Source organism: Oxyura jamaicensis, chromosome 18 (assembly GCF_011077185.1).
Source record: "Oxyura jamaicensis isolate SHBP4307 breed ruddy duck chromosome 18, BPBGC_Ojam_1.0, whole genome shotgun sequence".
Classification (NCBI taxonomy): Eukaryota; Metazoa; Chordata; class Aves; order Anseriformes; family Anatidae; genus Oxyura; species Oxyura jamaicensis.
In genome coordinates, this window is record NC_048910.1 from 2,855,418 (window position 1) to 2,873,862 (window position 18,445).

Below are 18,445 nucleotides of genomic sequence, written 5' to 3' on the forward strand. Positions count from 1 at the left end.
CCAGCCAACTCCCTGACCAAGGAGACTGCATAGTTATAGAAAGGAGAAGCAGCTCCTTTTCTTTGGGATTTCTCTTCTTTCCAACAGTTGAAGCGGGTGGGAGCATTGCCCTCCTTGCAGCTCCGTTCCCTGCAGGTAAGGCAGGGACAGTGCAGACATTGTACAGATATGTGTGCTCAGAGCCAGCAGCAGGAACCACGCAAGAAGAGCAGACAGCGGCTGTATTCTCCCACCCTGCCAGCCAGGAGACCAGGCTGTCCCCTCCGCCACCTCGGGACACGGGCAAGGCTCCCCAGGGAGCCCTGGCACCAGCCCCGCTCCCTTGAGCACCACTGCTAAAACCCCAAGCAGACACAACAGCGGATTCGGAAAATAGAAACTGGGGCAGGCAGCAGAGCCCGTGGAACAAGCGGGGCTTTATCCAAACATCTGCACCTCCGCTCCCATCACCCGTCAGCCCAAACAAAAATAAAGGCACAAGCTTTCCATTTTCTTCTTTTATTACCCACCTTAAAAAAAATAAAACAAAACTCTAGTCAGCCCCAGGATTCCTATTTTTATGGAGACCATCCTGCCAGGCTATTGCTCCACAAGGACGTCATTAATGCCATTTACAGCTCGGCTAATAACCGGCCTCTCTGCTGCTCAGTAGGCGAGAGCTGTGGAGGAATCATTACAGAGGCGATCCCAGAAAAACCTAATTCTGCCTGGCCACACGCTGGCAGGGCCAAAGCAGCAATCTCTTGGCGTCCTGGCTGTAAAATCAAATTAAATTAAAGATCCCACTTCACCAACGGCCTAATGCTAATTTGTGTAGCATTTCCATTAAACAATGCTAGCTACAGAAAACATACACGAAAGCACTTCAACAATTTAACGGGGAACATTCCAGTAGGAAACATTATTAGATTTTCCTATTAAGCTGCTCAGGGCACACACTCGCTTAATAGACGTTAATTACATTAGCAAGGCTGCAAATTCAGCCCTGGTGGAATCTAAGTGACTTTTGCAAAATTGACTCAGTCCTGGAATTTTTGCTCTAATTCTTTTTTTTTAAAAAAAAAAAAAAAAAAAAAAAAAACTTTTGTCACTACAGAGAGAAAATTGGAACCAAGCCACTGTGTCACCACTTTTTCAGCAGTGGCTTTAAACCACTTCAGCGTACTGGTGGATTTTGCTCTCACATTGCCAGAGTGGAATTTTGACTAATTTCCCAGCTTGGCAAAATAATCGGAGAAAGCTTATGATATTTGATTAATGGCTTTTTTTTTTTTTTTTTTTTTTTTTGCCAGCAGAAAGAATATTTGGTGTTAGAAACAGAAAAAAGTTATTTCAGTTAGTATTTTTGTGAAGCCACTAAAGTCTTTCATATTTCTTCTAAATGTTTGTGTTCTATTACTTTCAATGGGGATTTAAATATACATTTTGAGTTAACAAGGCATATAATGATTAGCTGAAATCAAGATCTAATTACAGAAGCTTGTTGACAAATGGTTTCAGACAACATGTAAACGCAAGCCAAAGAGCACTCTGCTTGCACCCAACAGAATTATTCTTTTCAAGATAATTAACTTGGGCCTGGACATATCATCCCTAGCATTTGGGCCTATGCTCCAGACAGATAACCTCAGCTGCTTTTTGGAAGATTTGGAAGAATCTCCAGTTTTTACTGACTTCCAAGGGAGCCTAAGCATAGATTTAGGCCTTCACAGCCACATCATCGAGCCATTACTTCTGCCTCAACGCTTAATATTTTGGAGGTGCAATTTCTGTTCAGTTTTGCTGTCCACCTTTACACCTTGCTCCTTCTCATTAATTAAAACCAAGAACCTTGAAAAGCTCTGCAACAGCCTCAAAACTGACTCCCTTTGCTGGGAGTAGGCCACTGGCCAAGGCCAGGGCTGGAAGGCGCTCCCAGACCCTTAGCCCCACGTGCACCTTAACCCCCGAGGGGATTTATGTCCCTACAAGCACAGGAAGGGCACTCCCACATGCAGTGCAATCTCCTAAATCTAAATTAGTCCTGCTGTATTTTAAATTCAATAAAGAGCTGATTACTCCAGGCCCTGAAACAGCCTTTCTGTTCACTTAAACTTTTCGCTATTAGAAATAGTAAACACAGTAGGCACTTTAAATATATCCGAAGCCTTATCCTAATCCCTTCCCTTACTCTAAGCCTATATTATTTCTGACACATGTGTTGCATTGATAATTAAGATGAATTTAAAGAAGATTAGGTCTAAATGCAAGACGTGGGAGGTGCTGGAGCTAAGCACAGCAGCACGGGAAGGCAAAGGCCCCACCTGAGCCATGGTTGCCCTACCCCTCCTGGAGGACACCCTCTCTATTTACCCCCATCTCAGTGCTGTTGCTCCTGGTTTAGGATCTCAGGGGAGCTTTGTCAGCCTCCAGAGGGGGAGATCAGCCCAGAGGTTTCATTAGCTGCCAGCCTGGCACTGCTGCAGCACCTGGGACCTGAAGCTCAGTGCTTGCCGAGGGCTCCATGGTGCTAGGCCACCGCTTCCCACCGGCAGCACAGCGTGACAGCCTCAGCACTGCACGGGTGTTGTAGCAGGAATCCTCCAAAAGCAGGGCTGGGGGTGAGCATCCTGAAATAGCATTCCTGCTCCTTCAGGGACTGGTGAACCTCTGTATCTCGTTACTGTAAATTAAATCCAGCTCAGGGACACCTCCCAGCCCAGCTCAGCCAGTGACAGAGCAGTGTGGATGGAGCAGGTGGTGCTGACCTGCTCCTCCTCTCTTCAAAAGAGAGAAAGAAACAAAGACCTGCATTTTGTTTTTGGAGAAACAAAGACCTGCATTTTCCCCAGCTGTACTCTCCAAGACCCATTGCTTCCTAGCCACCAGTCTCAGCAGACAGGAGCAACCACCTCTCCCCATACTCTCACAGTCCCTCTCCTCCAAAAGGCGCTAAGCCCAGATCTTCTTGTGCATAAAGGTGCCTCATGGTGAGATCTTCCAACCTGAAACCACCAGGGTTTAACCCCCAAGGAGAATTTTGAAGCTGAGGTGCTGCTCACTGCATGCCACTTTGCTGCAGGATAACTCCAAGCCAAGCAAGGAAGGACTCACGGTGCTGACTCCTGACCAGCTGGGTGGAGGTGGGAAACCATGGAGGGGAAGGTGTTCTATCATGGCAGTACTGGGTAGACCTAAGGTTTGAGGGAGTTTGGGGTAACTTTTCTCCACTCAGTCCCTTGCAGCTTGCTCTGAACCCTCACCAAGGGCTCCAGCTTCACGTCCCAGCGGCAGATTCATGTTTGCACCTTACTGAGCACATCAGAGAGGAACAGACATTTCCCTTCAGTGCACCAAGCACATGGAAACAAGACGCTGCTTGTCTCGACATAGGATTTCTGACGGCTTTAAACCAGACAGACACAAACTGAAAGCCCCCATTAGCAATCCGTCACCTAGGCAATTGCTCATGTTCTGTCATTTTGGCTAAAGTGTCATTTAGAATAATTGGCCTGTTTCAGAGGCCAAATACTGTTTATGAACCCTCCCTTAAAACTACATACAGCCAATAACATCTCAGGGTGAAGTCTTTTGGGCTTAAAACATCTAATTAAGCAGATGATAACATCAACACAACTTCTGCTCCACTCCAGGAGCTGTCAACACACAGGACTGACTTTTTTTTTTTTTTTTTTCAGTTTTTATCATGAGATCCATTATATCTGGCATTTCTCTTACATCCCTAGCACAAGGACTCATATGGTTATATATGCAACTCTCAGCTCTTTAATTTAACTCCATTTTCAGCATTAATGCTTGCAAGAAAAAAAAACAAAAAAAAAAAAAGAAAAAAGAAAAAAAAAAAAAAGGACTAAAAATCATGACCCAAGTGTAATTGAGGCTTCAGAAGTAGAAGCTATTTCAAAGCAAAACAGAACCCCTCCCTGCCATCATGCCCTCATTTATGACAGTAAAGCTAGATTCAGAATCACTTAAGATATTACTCAGCTCAAGTGATGCATCAGGAACAAGGCTGCAGCTAATCCGCTGAAAGCATCACTAAAACCCCCAAAGCGCAGAGGGACCTCTTCCCATCTCCCACGTCCTCCTGCGTGCTGGGGCAGCCCAAGAGGCTGAGCTTGGCTGAAGCCCTCCTCCAAGGAGACTGGTTGAGTGCAATGATGCCAGGTGTTTTATCCATTGTCCCCAAAATAAGTATTAGGCAGGAAATGCACAGGCTCGGGTGCGCTGCTGTACCAGCAGGTCAAAGGAAAAGGAGACCTTTTCTCTCCAGAGACTTTTCTCTCCTGGAAAGGAGAGAGAACTGGACGGGAGACAAGGCTGAGCAAGATTTCCTGAGTAGCCTTCTGTGATGGGAAAGAAATCTTATTGAGTAGCTGGTGGTACTAGGGATGGCAGAAGACAGATGCAGAAAGGAAAACACTTTGAAGTGCAGCTAAACAGCTCAAGTGCTCTGCTCAGCCCAGGGAAAGCCTCAAGCCAAGCGCAGCCAGCGGCAGGCACGGGAGGGAAATTCAAGCCTGCAGAGGATGTTTAGTTTGGGACAGCAGATTTGTTTTCCCCCAGCTGCAACCCAGACACTGTTTTTCACATTGCAAGATGTTTTCAGCTCTGCTCACGGCATACGCAGATGAGGGACTTTGGACTGATGGCAATGGCCTCCTGCTAAGGACAATTCCACCATTTTAAGGGTGCTGAAGGCACAACTGAGGCTACTTGTCAGTAGAAGTTATAACTAAAATCCTGCTTCTTCACCTCAAGAAAGGCATTTGCATCTATTCACCTCTAAATCCCCAAACCAAAGAGACTCGTCCTGTAGATCAGGCAGATTCAGAGTCCACATCTGGTCATCTTACAGGCTGCCCTCCTCTCCCTCTTACAAAGATAAGTCCTTCTTCCATCAGGTAGCCCCATCTGAAACTGCTTTACCACCATGAAAATATGTCTCTGCCTTCCTTCTTCGTAAAACCCTTCCAAAATCTGCTGCACCTTTGGCTCCTTGCTGGGAACAGCACCATTCTACATTTGTTTGTGTTTATGCTCCTGGCCTGCCAAGAAGCAGCTCTGACACCTTTCTGCCAGTCAGCACCCCATAAAAATACTGGAGCATATCGTAACCGCCAGCAACAGAAGCCATCACTAACCCACATGCAGCGCACACACCAATTTTTGTCGGTGGGTCCAGGATTTCAGGACTATCCTGGGGATGTTGGTGACCTGCCCATCGTCCCCTCTGCTTTCAGATGTCAGGCACTGCTGAAGAGCAAGGCCAGATGCTCACCGCCCCGGCGCGGAGCCCCATTAGCATGACCATCCGCATGCTTATATTCAGCCGAGGGCTGAACTCACCCGACCTCGCTTGGCGTATGAGATCCCAGCCCAGAGAGGTATGGCTGCAGGCCAGTAAGAAAACAGATGTCTGCTATAGACACCACTCATTGATACTTTACTCCCATTTATTATTTATCCAATACAGACTCCAGGTCAATTAGGGTTCTGTTATTGTGAACTCTCTACTAACATTTTTAGAAACAAGGTCTGACTAAGAATAGCTGCTCAAGAGATGGAGAAATTCACTTGCCAAGGGACATGCTGACTCTCGGTAGTTCCCTGCAGGAGGAAGATTGTCTCAGTGGCAAAGCTCACTGGGAGCTCAGTGAAAGTCCAGAGCAAGTTCAGTCTTCAGGATCCATGGAAGCTGACAAATAGATTACGTGCCCGAGTATTAGCTTTCCGGGTACAGCACAGGGATGTTCTGAAGTTGGCTACTTTGGCTGTTTCTAAGCCAGCTTTGCCACCTTCTGAAGATCTTACAAGCAGTTTTCTTCAATTACAATGGAGGGAAACAATCAAAAAAATAATAGAAAACAAATAAAAAACAATTGTGCTTTTAAGATCATAAAAGGACCTAAGATGACAGTGCAAAGATTGACCAGAAGTAACAGTTGGCAGAAAGGAAAAGAAAAAGAAGTCACCCCATGGGAGCAGGGAAGGCTTCAGCCATTGTTGCAAGCCCTCTCCATGGGGAAGAGCAAGGCTGGTGACCACATTTCCATGTTTTACTAAGAAGAGAGAGATGTTGAATTGGCTGTGGTCTTCTGACCAAGAGAGAAGCAGTTCTCACGTACGTACAACCAGAGCAGCTCTCAAATTACTCATTTTGCAGCAGGAAGGAAGTTCCTTGTTTGCTTTATCAGATCCTTGGAAGGAGAGATCAGCCATAAGGATATTTTGCTCCAGGTTCACCTCGATCCCACGAGATGCCCAAGGCAGGGACCTGACCTGGGTCCCCTCCACTGTTGCTGGTCAGAGCAAAGCATCTGGACTCTTCTGCGCCAATTCAGTGTGTTGGGGAGGTCTAGGCTGGGGGAAATAGTGTTTCATTCCCTCCGTGCTACACACAGTAACTATGCTTGCCCAAAATAACTGATAGCAGCTCCCCAGAGATGCCCAATGGAAACCAGAATCAGCAGTTGTGCCCTAGATCCCTTTCCTTCACTGCAGTGCAGGGGTAAGGGCCAGGGAGCAGCCTGTGCAAAAGCAGCCACAGGAGTATTATCAAATGACATTTTCCTTTACCCAGAGATAATTGATGATCAGGCTGTTAGAACAAAGATTAATGTCAAAGGGTCACAGAAGATAGTCTAGAAGGGACCTTGAGGTCATCTAAATCCATTCAACTGTCCCACAAAAGGTTCACGTGTGACAGATATTTGACCCCTCCAAAGTAAGTGGGAAGCTTCTGACCAATATTTTAAACAAAAATATTCCTTGGCCAACTATAAAATACTTCATTCATTTTTTTCAGATAGGAAAAAAACTCTTAAGGCGCTTTTTTCCAGGTATTTTCAAAACAGAGTCAAACTCTTTAAGTGTGCCCATCAAATGAAGCACTTCTGAATTCCAGATTGTTTCTAGCAAAATAATTCATCTTGGGGTAAACAGAACTCTGGAGGATTATTCTTTTCCTCTTTCCTGCCAAGAACTTCAAGCTGTTTTCATTAAAAAATATGCTTATAATTGCCAGAGGAAAAAAAAATAAAACCAACACACACAACAAAAACACCACCAACACAAAACACGCAGTTTTTTGCGCACATCCAAGGCTCATTCGTTAAGGACAAGAGCTGATACAGGGATGTGCTGCTGCACAATACCCAGGTCTGCCCAGGGAACATGGGGGGACACTCAGGGACCTTGGTCAGAGGAGTTTTGGTGCAACGACCTCACTTTTCCCTTGTTTCTGTCTTGGGGCCTTCCTGTGCTGAGCCAGGAGGAGATTTGCCTGCTAGCAGCAGGGGAAGAGGGGGTTAATGGACCTTCATCACCACTCTGCTGAACTTGACTGAAGGGTGCCACCTGAGTGGGCAGCTCTTGGAAGACGAATGTGAGAGTGCAACGCGGTGTTTCCCTCCCATAATTAGAATTTCATCATGTAATAATAATAGGTAGTGATTGATCGTGGCCCTTCACCGCTGCAGGATGTTGGTCGTTAGGAGGAACTGATTGATCACTGGAGCTGCTGCCATTTGGCCACGCAGAGCCCTTCCACTGCTTTTTAGAAGGGGAATGGCAGTCTCTTTAAATAAATAAAACTTTAGGAGATCCCAGATCACTATCAGGAGACTCTTAGCCCCTTCCTACACTCATTGTTGGAGGCAGCAGAGCAGGAGGTTGCCAGAGAGCTGCCACAGAAAGGCATCATTTGGGTGCTGTGAGCCAACAGAGATCCCTCCTCCCCAAAGTCATCCTTCAGCTGGAGAGACACCGAGGCAGAGGGCAGCAAGGACCATCCCCTTGGGCACCAGAAGGCCCTGGCACAGGACAGGCTTTCCGACCACCCAGAAGAGCAGAGGTCCAGCCCTCAGATGGGATTTTATCCGCTTGAATGGCAAACAAACTGTGGGCTGAAGGGGCAGGAACCCACCTCAGGTTACCAGCTTTGCCACAGACTTCCTGTGTGTCCTTGGATAAATCTGTTTGCCCCTGGCTAAATCGCTTCACCTCTTTGCGCAGCAAGGATGAAACTTCTGGGGTCTGAGCAGAATGGCTTCTGGGGACAAGGACTGACCAGGAGGCTGGGATGCTGCCCTTCCATCCCACAGGGTCTCAGTGGTGCTGGAAACCTCCTGGGACCTCCTGCACCAGCCACAGAGACCTCAGCTCAAGGCTGCGTCCCTTTCCATCCCCTTGAGAAACCCAGCAATTTCCCAGGTGACTTTAAGCACTGCTGGATGGCAGTACATTAATAAACAGAGAGATCTGCTGTCTGACAGGGATACGGCGCCTGTACCCTGCTAGCATCTGCCAGCAGTGTTGTCAAGCACCTAACTGCCTGTAATTGAGCTCTCAGAAGTATCTGCCCTGAGGTGAGCTGCGGAGAAATTTTACAAATGAAGATAATAGATGTTTATGTCACACACACGCAATGAGAAGCGGCAAGCTCCGATCGCTCACTTGATAATTTCACCTTCAGCAGCAGCAGCTCTGTCTGTGGCTGAATCGGGGTGTCTCCAGCAGCAGCCAGTGCCTCACCAAGAGGAGTGAGGCTGCTTGCTGAGCCATGCCCAGAGCTGGGCACAGTCATCCACGTAACGCCATCTCCAACATCTTTATCCCACAAATATTCACAGATTCCTCCAGATTTCTAGACAGGATTCATTATCTGCAAGCATTCATCAAAACATCTGGAGAAACAGGGCCAGCCGCATCGCTAATGTTAATCAATACAGCTCCCTTGAAGCCAACACAGCTATGCCAGCTTGCCCTTGCCAAGAATTAGTCAATCTTTTCCACCGTACAAGCTCTTCCTGAACGTATTGTTTATTCCCAGGACACATCATTATTTACACTTTCAAATACGAGAGTGAAGGTGGTGAACAGCAAGAGAGACGCACGTGCACCCAGCTGCAAGAGCCAAGCACTGCCCCAGAATTAACGACGTCGGCAGGGCAAGCTAAGGCGATGCCGGGAGCTCTCTCCTGCTTTCAGGAGAGAAACAAAACACAGGCGTGCAGGCAGGGTAAGCAGCTTGCCAAAAATCATCCAAACAATTCAGCAACAAGAACCAGACCTCCCAAAATGCGGGATTTTGTTTCCTCTTTTTAGATGACCTTCTAACAGGGTCGTGGACTTGTGAAGAACCAGAGAAACGAACAAAGCACCTGGAGTTTAGATGACTGAGGTAACGCTTCCAGAAGTGAGCGGTCCCGAAGCCCAGATTCCAGCTAGGCATCTAATCGCCAGCAGTGTTTTATATTTTATATTTTCAAGATAGGGGCAGGCCACAGGAACCTGGTTCCCATCAGCTTTCCATAGGTGCCCAAGTTGCTTTTGAAAATGGGATTGTACAGAGCTGGGGGGGAGGTGGGAAAAGCTTCATTGTAAATCTTTTAGAGTGCCTGTGAAAAGCCAAGTGACACCCAGGAGATCAAAGGCTCCCACTATTATCCTGCCTTGAGAAAGGCAGAAAGTGAAGCTGAGACCCTGAAAGCATTGCAGCTTCTGAACATGGTTTTCTCCACCTGGAACATCCTGTTGGCTTGGACATCCACGCAGATCCACGCAGGGGCTGTTGGCTTCATCTCTGAAGAGTCTGTCCCTTCCACCGGTGGCTCTTCATGGGCTCTGCCACAAAGAGCACACAGACACTTGGGGATACTTGGCCAGAATTTCAGGCACTCCCCTGTGATTCCAGTCCTTGCACCCCAGCACGCTGCATGTCAGCCCCCTTGCTCTGAGAAGTCCCATGCAAGACCCCTCACCCCAAGCACCCCATACCGCCGTGTGCTTGAATGACATCCCTCGGATTGTCTGCAGGCAGTTACTCACTGTTGATACACAAATACTGTATATTTTCCAGCACAACAGCTGAGTTTCCAAGCATGCTCTCAAACAAAGCACTATAAAGCAAATATACACAGAGGAAGTGTAATGAGATCCCTGTGCTGTTACCCCTCCAGGGCTGGATAATGCTAGCCCCACACATGGCACATGAATTTCCCGAAGCCTGACAGCCAGCTGGATTTCTTGTGCAACCTCTGTGGCCAGGCCAAGGTAGATGGAATACGAGTCAAACCCCACCAGTCGCACAGCACTGCTCAGGATGGAGCAGCAGGAAAGTACCTGCCTGCCCAGGAACTCCCTGCTGCCTTCTGAAGACTTGTGCTTCCCCTCAAAGCAGGTCCCACCCTGCTGCCAAAGCCCTGTTGCTCCACTGACGTTCCTCAGAGACTCAGCTGCAGTGTGTGGAGTGGGGCTGGTATGCACCAAGCTGAGCATCTGGTCCTCCGCCCTGGAGTCTGGTGACAGAATAAAGCATCATTCTATGCTGACCCCGAACTGTGCATGTCCCAGGACCCCCGGAGCAGCAGGCAGCCCGCAGTGCAGCTGGAGGTGCAGCACACCCACAGCTACCCGTGGCTGCAGACCCAGCTTTTGGGGCAGCATCTGCTAACTCAGACACTGCACTCCGGTGGAGCTGTCCTCCACGGGCTTGCTTGGTGCTGCTGGGCCCTAGGAGATCCGTGCTTTGGAGCTTCCCCTAGCAAAACTGCGTTTGGACTTGGCTTGAAGCTCACTTTTTCCATCGTTCTTGTGATTAAAGAAATCCAAGTGCAGCCTGACACTTCTGCAGTCGATTCTGGGTTAGTCCGTCACTGAACAGCAGTGACCACAGGTTTGGACACAGCCCAGGGGTGACAGCACACCTCCATACCTGCCTGGGAGACCCTCACCTGCCAGCCATCAGCGGGGCCGGGGGCTGTCACCGCCCTGCCTGCTGCAGGGACACAGCCCTCCAGGTCCTCGCTCTGATCCCCACCGCCCCATCTGGCTGCCTTATGCTGGGTCAGGAATAGCAGACGTATTAGTGCCACTCAATTTTCCAAAGAGTTGTTTTCTTAGTTTTTAGCTACACAGAAGATTCTGCAAAGCTGCATTTTCCATAGGAAACAATGAACATCCAGGGAGAAGTGAGTCACAAAATCTCCTTTGGGTTCTACGGGAGTTTTGCTTGTCAGGTTTAAAAAAAAAAATTAAAAAAATGTTTCATTTTGGCTTAGTAGGAGGGGAGGCTAAGACATACACTGGAACAGCTCTGCTTCTTCTACAGCAGGTCATTCACAGCATGGTCTCTCTTGAGCCCACCTTAAGATGTGGGTCCCTGGGTCCAGACCAGGTTGTCTGGAGCCTTTTCCAGTTCTCAGCAGTGAAATCATGTGCCAGAGCCCTCCAGCTTGGTGGTCTGAAGCCACACGAACATGATGAACCTGCTCCCTTTTCCCTCCTGCTCCTTTGTGAGCTCAGCTTGTGGAACTCAGCACAGGAGCCTGGCTGATCATGCAAGAAGAAAGAGGTGAGAGGAAGAATATGGGAAATCCACACCAGCTGTATTCACATTCCACTTGAAGGCTGTTGGCTGCTGGTCACTTCTTTTACCTGAAAGCAGCCAGAAGTGCTTCTTCAGTTCTGATGAGAGCTTCTGAGCTAGATATGGTTGACTAGCCAGAGCTGTTGATTATGCACCGTCTTAGTAAGCATGACCCACTGGGTTTCAGAAATATTCTTGCATATGAAATACCTCTAAGCAACTGCAGCCCATGCATGGGTCACAGAAAGACAGTATCTGCAGCATCCCTTACCCGTTCTCCGTATAACTCCCCAGCGATCTGTTTATTGCCTCCAGCTTCCTCCCCAGCTCTCCCTTTGAAGGCAGTGGAGCTCCGCCAGCTGAGGCCCTGCCTGCCCAGCCTTCCTGGCTGCTTGCTCCCTCCTGCTCTCCCCGAGGGGTCGGAGCAGCGCTCGCTGTCTGCCCGGGTCATCTGCCAGCCAAGTTACCTTGCAGCAACCTGGGCTGGCGGCACACTGCTGTTCCTCCCACGGGAGATAGATGCAGGGGGATTGCTCTCAGTGATTGTGAGTAGCAGGCTCTGCTTTTGCACTGCTTGGAGACAAAGGGTTTTTGTTTGTTTGTTTTTGAGGTTCAGGGCAATATATATATAAAGCACCCAATAATTGGATGCCTTTCTAGATTACCTAAATTTCCTTTGATCTGCAGCTGGGAGTGGATGCTTCATAAGAAGGGGTATTTACTTGTCACTTCAGGTTATGTTCTAGGTGTGCCTTGACAAGGGAAAAGACCCCAATGCACAGCTGAAGAAAGACCAGGTAGAACACCACCTCTAAACCACGGATTTTTCTGTTCACCTGGGAGCAGCACACCAGAAAAATCAATGCCCAGCTCCCTGTTCTTGGAGCTGTCTGGGGTCAGAGATGGGATGCTGGCTGCAAACTACATGTCTGGTACAGTCTAAGGAAGTACTGAATGGGAGCATCCCATGGAAACGACCTCAGGATGTACCGGGGGTTGAATGTTACAGAAATTCTTCACTGAAAGTGTTGTTAAGCATTGGAACAGGCTGCCCAGGGAAGTGGTTGAGTCACCGTCCCTGGAGGTATTTAGACTTGTAGATGCGGTGCTTTAGGGACACAGTTTAGTGCTAGGCTTGGCAGTGCTAGGTTAGTTGTTGGACTTGATTATCTTAGAGGTCTCTTCCAACCTAAGTGACTCTTATCTTAAAGAGATTGCTCTAGGGACTTGGAAATAAGCTAAACTTCAGATAACAAATCATTAATAATAAAATTGTATCAAAATGTGAACCAAAGCAGTAAACCAGGAAGACCAACACTTGGAATAACCAGGACACACATGCCTGGGACAGAGCTCCACACAACAGGTGGAGGAACCGAACTTAAAGCCTCTGCAACAGCCAGCATCTATGGGATGAGTGGGAAACAGTGAGGAGTCAGATGGTCTGTGAGAGGCACATGAAAACATTCCCTGCAAACTGCAGGAAAATGCCTTTAAAACAAACAACAACACAGCCTGTGGACCCAGCTTTGTGCCAGAAGAGATAGGGGAGACCTAAGGGAGCAGGGACAAGCTGGTATCCTGATGAAGATGTGGGACAAAGCCTACCAGAGCTGCTGGGGAGGGAGGCTACAGTCCTGCCACAAAATCCTGGCTGGACTCCCTTCCCCTCTCCAAGTGTAATGCAGAACTATCCAAGGATGCTGGATATTAAAAGAAAAAGAAAATCCTTTGCTTCAATGCCAAAGACTTATATAAAAAATAATTCATGGTCAGATTAATGAGAGAGAAAAAGTCATTAGAAATCAAAAATGAGATAGTTCTGCTGTAGACATGAGTGATGGTGAGAAATAAATTATATTTGGCTGACATTACTTAATTAGTTGGAAACATGGTGCTTTCTTAAATTTGCTTCAGTGAAGCTTTTAAGCTTTTGACACATAAATTCCCAGCTAAATAACCGACATGTCAAGGCAGCCAGTTGCATCTCCTCTGCCAAGCCATTTTTGATCATATTACTTTAAAATTTCATTCCTTTGTTCAGGATTTGGGATGCTACTAGGGCATGGCACATAATTTCTGTCAAGAGCCCAACACCCAGCTCTGACTTTGTCCCTGAGGACAGCTGGTACTGATGTCTTCCCAGCCACTCCTGGTGGGTTGGGGAAAAGATCAGTCCAAGACAAATGGTGATGGCTTCATTGCTGCAAGCAGCTTGAACAACAACAAATACTTTGTGTTGCTGCAGTGTTTCTCATCAAGCACCTCAGAAGACTTTAATGAGCATGAATTACCTCACAATTATAGCTGACAGTATAAATGGTTGCAAATAGTATTCCTCAAGGATGCTCTTCAGTTCTTAACTGAATAGATGCAGAGATAGCAGCTGACTTCTGCAATCCTATTTATAAGCCCTTTCTCAGAAGGAAGGGGAAACTGTGGAGGCAGAAATCCGGATCCAAAAAAGTCATGCAAAACTGGATTGCGGTCTGTTGGAAAATAAAGGAAAGCAGCAATAAACAGGGCACAGAGTATAACAAGAGTTTAGAAACAGGAAGGTAAACCAGCCTACTGCATCACTGGTACCAGTCATTCCCTCCCGGTGAATCAGCATGTAGGGCCCTGCAGTTATCTGGAATAGCTGTCTTAAAATAATTATACCCCTTGCACGGGGGACTCCTGGTTGGCAGGAAGCTCCGAGGACTCGCAGAGGCCATGAAGTTTTATCCTAGCTGGAGGTACCAACACTAACATTTGACACAGGAATTCCTCTCTCTCTAATAAAGAGGCCATTAAACAATGTGCTGAACACGTGTCTTTCATAGAAGTCTTTGAATGATTTATAGCTAATTCATCATTATTATTACATTTTTGAATATATGCATTAAGAAAAGAGTTAACACCATGATTCTTAACCACAGAGAGAAATTGGAGGATAATAACATGTAGCTTTAAATAAAGCTATTAATGGACAGATCTCATACCTAAGATTTTTTCTTTCTTTCTTTTTGAAGGGGGGAAAGAAAACAAATAATTCAGGAAGAGGAGCAAAGCAATTCCTATCACAGTGTCTTAGTGGCAAGGGAACCAGGACCACCAAGGGCACAAGCTTTCAGCCAGCTGGGAATGGGAGATGCACAGCATACACCACTCTCAAGGAAAACTTACAAAAATCTCTTCCTGAAGCCATGCCCAAAGCTTCCTCAAGCTTCAGGGTTACTTCCAGTACATCCCTGTAGTCCCAAACCCAATAAGCACGAGCCACCTACAAAGCCCACCAGCCTTTTCAGTGGCTTTGTTGAAGCGGACTCAACTCTACGAGTTCTACCAGCATCTTTTTGCCTTGGCAGGGCCTGCCCAGCTCTTTCCCTGCTGCCTGGCTCTCCACACCGTGCTTGCAGAGGTAGCCCAGTCCCTTACAGCCCAGTTCCTTCCTGCTCTGGGCCTTCCCACACCGGCATCCCCACCTTCTCAAGGTGGCACTCCTGCAGAATGCTTGCTCAGCTCCTAAACACGTTCACCAGGAAGGCAGCGTTAGTGTACAACCTTGGGCCCTAGCTGATTGTTTCAGCTGGAGGCTCACCACCTTTCTCCCACCCTCTGACTGTTCCCACCTAGAGATTAAGTAAATCTACCCTAGTACTCAGCACCACTAGCAGCATCCTTTCAACGGCTGCCCCAGCCTCACCAACCTCTCCACCAAACCATCTGAGGTCTTCCAGAGCCTCCTCCTTTAGCACAGGCTCCCAGAGCCACCAGCAGACACTTCACCCCATCTGCGTAGCAAATTTTTCTCTAATCCAGAACCCCATCCCAGAGACCCTTACTTATCTTTCAGACACCATCACCAGAACAGCATCTGAGGATAGGGCTGAGCCCAGAGCAAGCAGGGAATCACATCCCAGTGCCACAGGCCCAGCTGTGATGGGGAAGAGCCTGTTGGGCGCTACAGGGCAGGCACCAAGCCCGTGTCACAGGGACTGACCTTCCCTTTCTGTCAACGCCAGCCCCCCATAAAGGAAAAGAACCCACACTCCTACCCCAGAAGTGAGCTGTTCCTGCATGATACAAGAGGGGCAGCACACCATGGCTGCTACAAAGCCGGGCCCAAAGGCCAGGCCCACAGGCCCCGGCTTTGAACGCCACCAAGGCGAGGCCCTAGCGAGGTAACGAGCTGCCCATGGCCCCACTGAGCCCAGGTCGGCTCACCACATCCAGCTGCACCACTTCATAGCCACAGTGGAGCTATGACCTAAAATCTGCATATATATATATATTTTTAAAAAATGAGTCACCTGTAGAGTTTAAGTGTTGCTGGAGTTTGGGAGCAGCTGGTTAAAATCCTGACAAGCTGGAGGCACCTGTGTCAAATTCATCCCTAATTGCTACATTGCACTTTGTGCTCGGTTCTGCCCCCTGCTCCAGGTCTCTGAAACGGGCAGAGAGATTCCCATCAATTACTCTGCACCGGATGCAAGACTTGCTGAGAAAAATTAAAGTATTTTAATTCGGTTTAGTTAAGTAAGTGGCAATTGCTATGTTACATAAATCTGCAGCACTCTCTAGGTGCTACCTTGTATAGCGCTGGTCTGGGACTCTTCTGAATTTAATGAGAATGAATTTTTATGTCATAAGCGCTGAGTGTGTAGGGAGCAATGGTCACCACTAACCCCAGAGGTTTGGACCAGCATCGCTGCAGGAAGTGCAACAATTTTGGAAAGGAGCTTGGCACTGGAGAGGTTCCCCACCATTGGGAAGGACCAAACTCATCCTCCGGCATCCCGACACAGGAGGACGCTGTCACTGACCACCGAGACCACCCAGTTCCCACTGTGGGGCCGAAGGCCAGCCCCCAGGTCCCCCTCCACCAGCACTGTGTTTGACAAGGACGTGTTGGGTGGGCCACACGCTGCCCTGCCTCCAGCTTCGGGGCTTTGCCATGGGGCCGGCACCACCAAACCCTGGGTGCCTGGGGAAGCACCCCAACCTCCACCCCCACGCCTGCAATGAATACAACCATGCCCATCGCTTGGCAAAATATACTTTTTATTTGTTCATACAAATAGTATGAATTATCAGAATTCCATTTTCCTAGAAACATCTTTCTCTGTGTAAAATTAATTTGTGTTCTTCATACCACAAAATATTTGATTTACATTTTTTTCAGGCTTTTTTTTTTCTTTCCATTTTGTTCTTTTTTTTTTTTTTTTTTTTAAACAAATTGGCTACTCTACAGTACCATGTTACAGACAACACTTCACTAATACCTGTACTGCACTTCTGAATACAGGACTGAATGAAACTCAGCCATAAATTAATGTAACAATGTGAAGGAAAAACAAAATTGGAAAAAAAAAAAAAAAAAAAAAAAAAGGAACTTCTAATCACACCTCCAAGCTTAACTTAGAAAATTTTTTTTTCTTTTTTGTTTTGTTTTGTTTTTTAAATGATGACAATAGAACTGATTCCAGTATTAGCAGCCAGATGTACGCCACGGGGAATTCACCTTTCTTGTCACATTGTTAGGTAAGGCCTTTATATTAGATAAGTCCGCTACAGACTTCATTACAAAGGCCTAATGATTTGCTTAAGGTTAGAAGAGTTATTATTCACCCTCTGTGTTTCTACTCTCCAACAAGATTGCTTCATGAGAGCTTTTTGCAGCAGGGCTTGATTATACAAATTAAGCCCACGCTCCGCCATACAGCTGAGGAAGGCATCAGGACATGAAAAAGCTGTTTCCAGGAAGAGGGGGAGGATGCTCAATGGTCCAGCATTAAACACCAGGCACGCACACGTGCTCCAGCGGGACCCGTGGGCAAGGAAGCCACCAAAGCGGTGACTGCGTGGAAGGACGTGGCCAGCACAGCCACGGGAGCTCGCCCCGGGCGAGGTGGAGAGGACGAGTGTCTTCCACACATTGCATAGTAGGAAGACTGAGGGTGTGAGAACCTCAAGTCACTCTTTTCCACCAGGAAGCATTTACTTACCACCCCACCCAAGCCCTGCAGTGCCTTGTCCTGGGTCACCAACACCACAAGGTTTTGTGACGTGCTCGTGTATCCATTGCCTGCCCAGGGAGTGGGGAGTGGGGCCGGGGGCCTGGCTGGGCACCAAAGCCCCCAAATGTGCATAGATCCATCCACCACCCTGGGTTCCCAGCTGCGTTTTGCAGGACAGGGTGGTGTGTGTGCTCCCTCAGCCTGCGCAGCACAGCAGGTCCCATGCTCATGTTGGTGACCTCCGGCAGGACCGCGTCGGTCCTAAGCGTTGCTTTGGCTTGGGGTACAAAGGGCAGGATTCGCCCCACTTCCTTTTTGTAGGAAGACTTGTTTGGAGGCAAAGCCCAAGGAGGGAGCTGATCCAGCTCACAGCAGGTTTACTACAAGGCTCAGCCTCATTGTGCTCAGCATCTCCCGTTCCTTGAGGGCACACCGGTGCTCAGCGCCCCACTGTGAGCCCATGCACGCCTCACCAGCACTGCTGGGTGCTGGGTGGGCCAAGCTGAGCTGAGCCCGGAGCCCTGAGGTTCAACCAAAGCCCTGAAGGGCAGCACTCTGCCCGCACACCTCTGCAACCACCAGGTCTGCTCCGGGCTGCGTGCACCTGAGCAGGACCAGGACCAGACCCAGGCTGGCTCCAAAGAGCCTTTTCACCACCCAACAGCTCTAACGGGTGGGCAGGAGCAAGGAAGCTGCAGAAGTAAATGAACTACCTGGGAAATCTCAGTAATGTGGTGCTCAAAGGCTTTCGCTAGGGGTGACTGTGGGGTGAGGTGCGGGGCACACAGGCAACGTGTATGAAACCGGGGCATTAACACAACTCCCAGATGCTCTGCCTGTAAGTGCGCTTGCTGCTTCACATTTTACTTGCCCTGGCTGCTTTGTGCAAGTGTTCACAGGGGAGCATCAGGAGGACTGTGTGTCCACCGAGCTCCACGCTAGGCACCGCACATCGCTCCAGCACTGCAGGCGAGGCGCAGGGCAGCAGCGCGTTGCATCGGAGCTGGATTAAACCTGAAGCCCACGGTCATGGCACCACTGCACGAAGACAACATGGCCCTGCTATTACAAA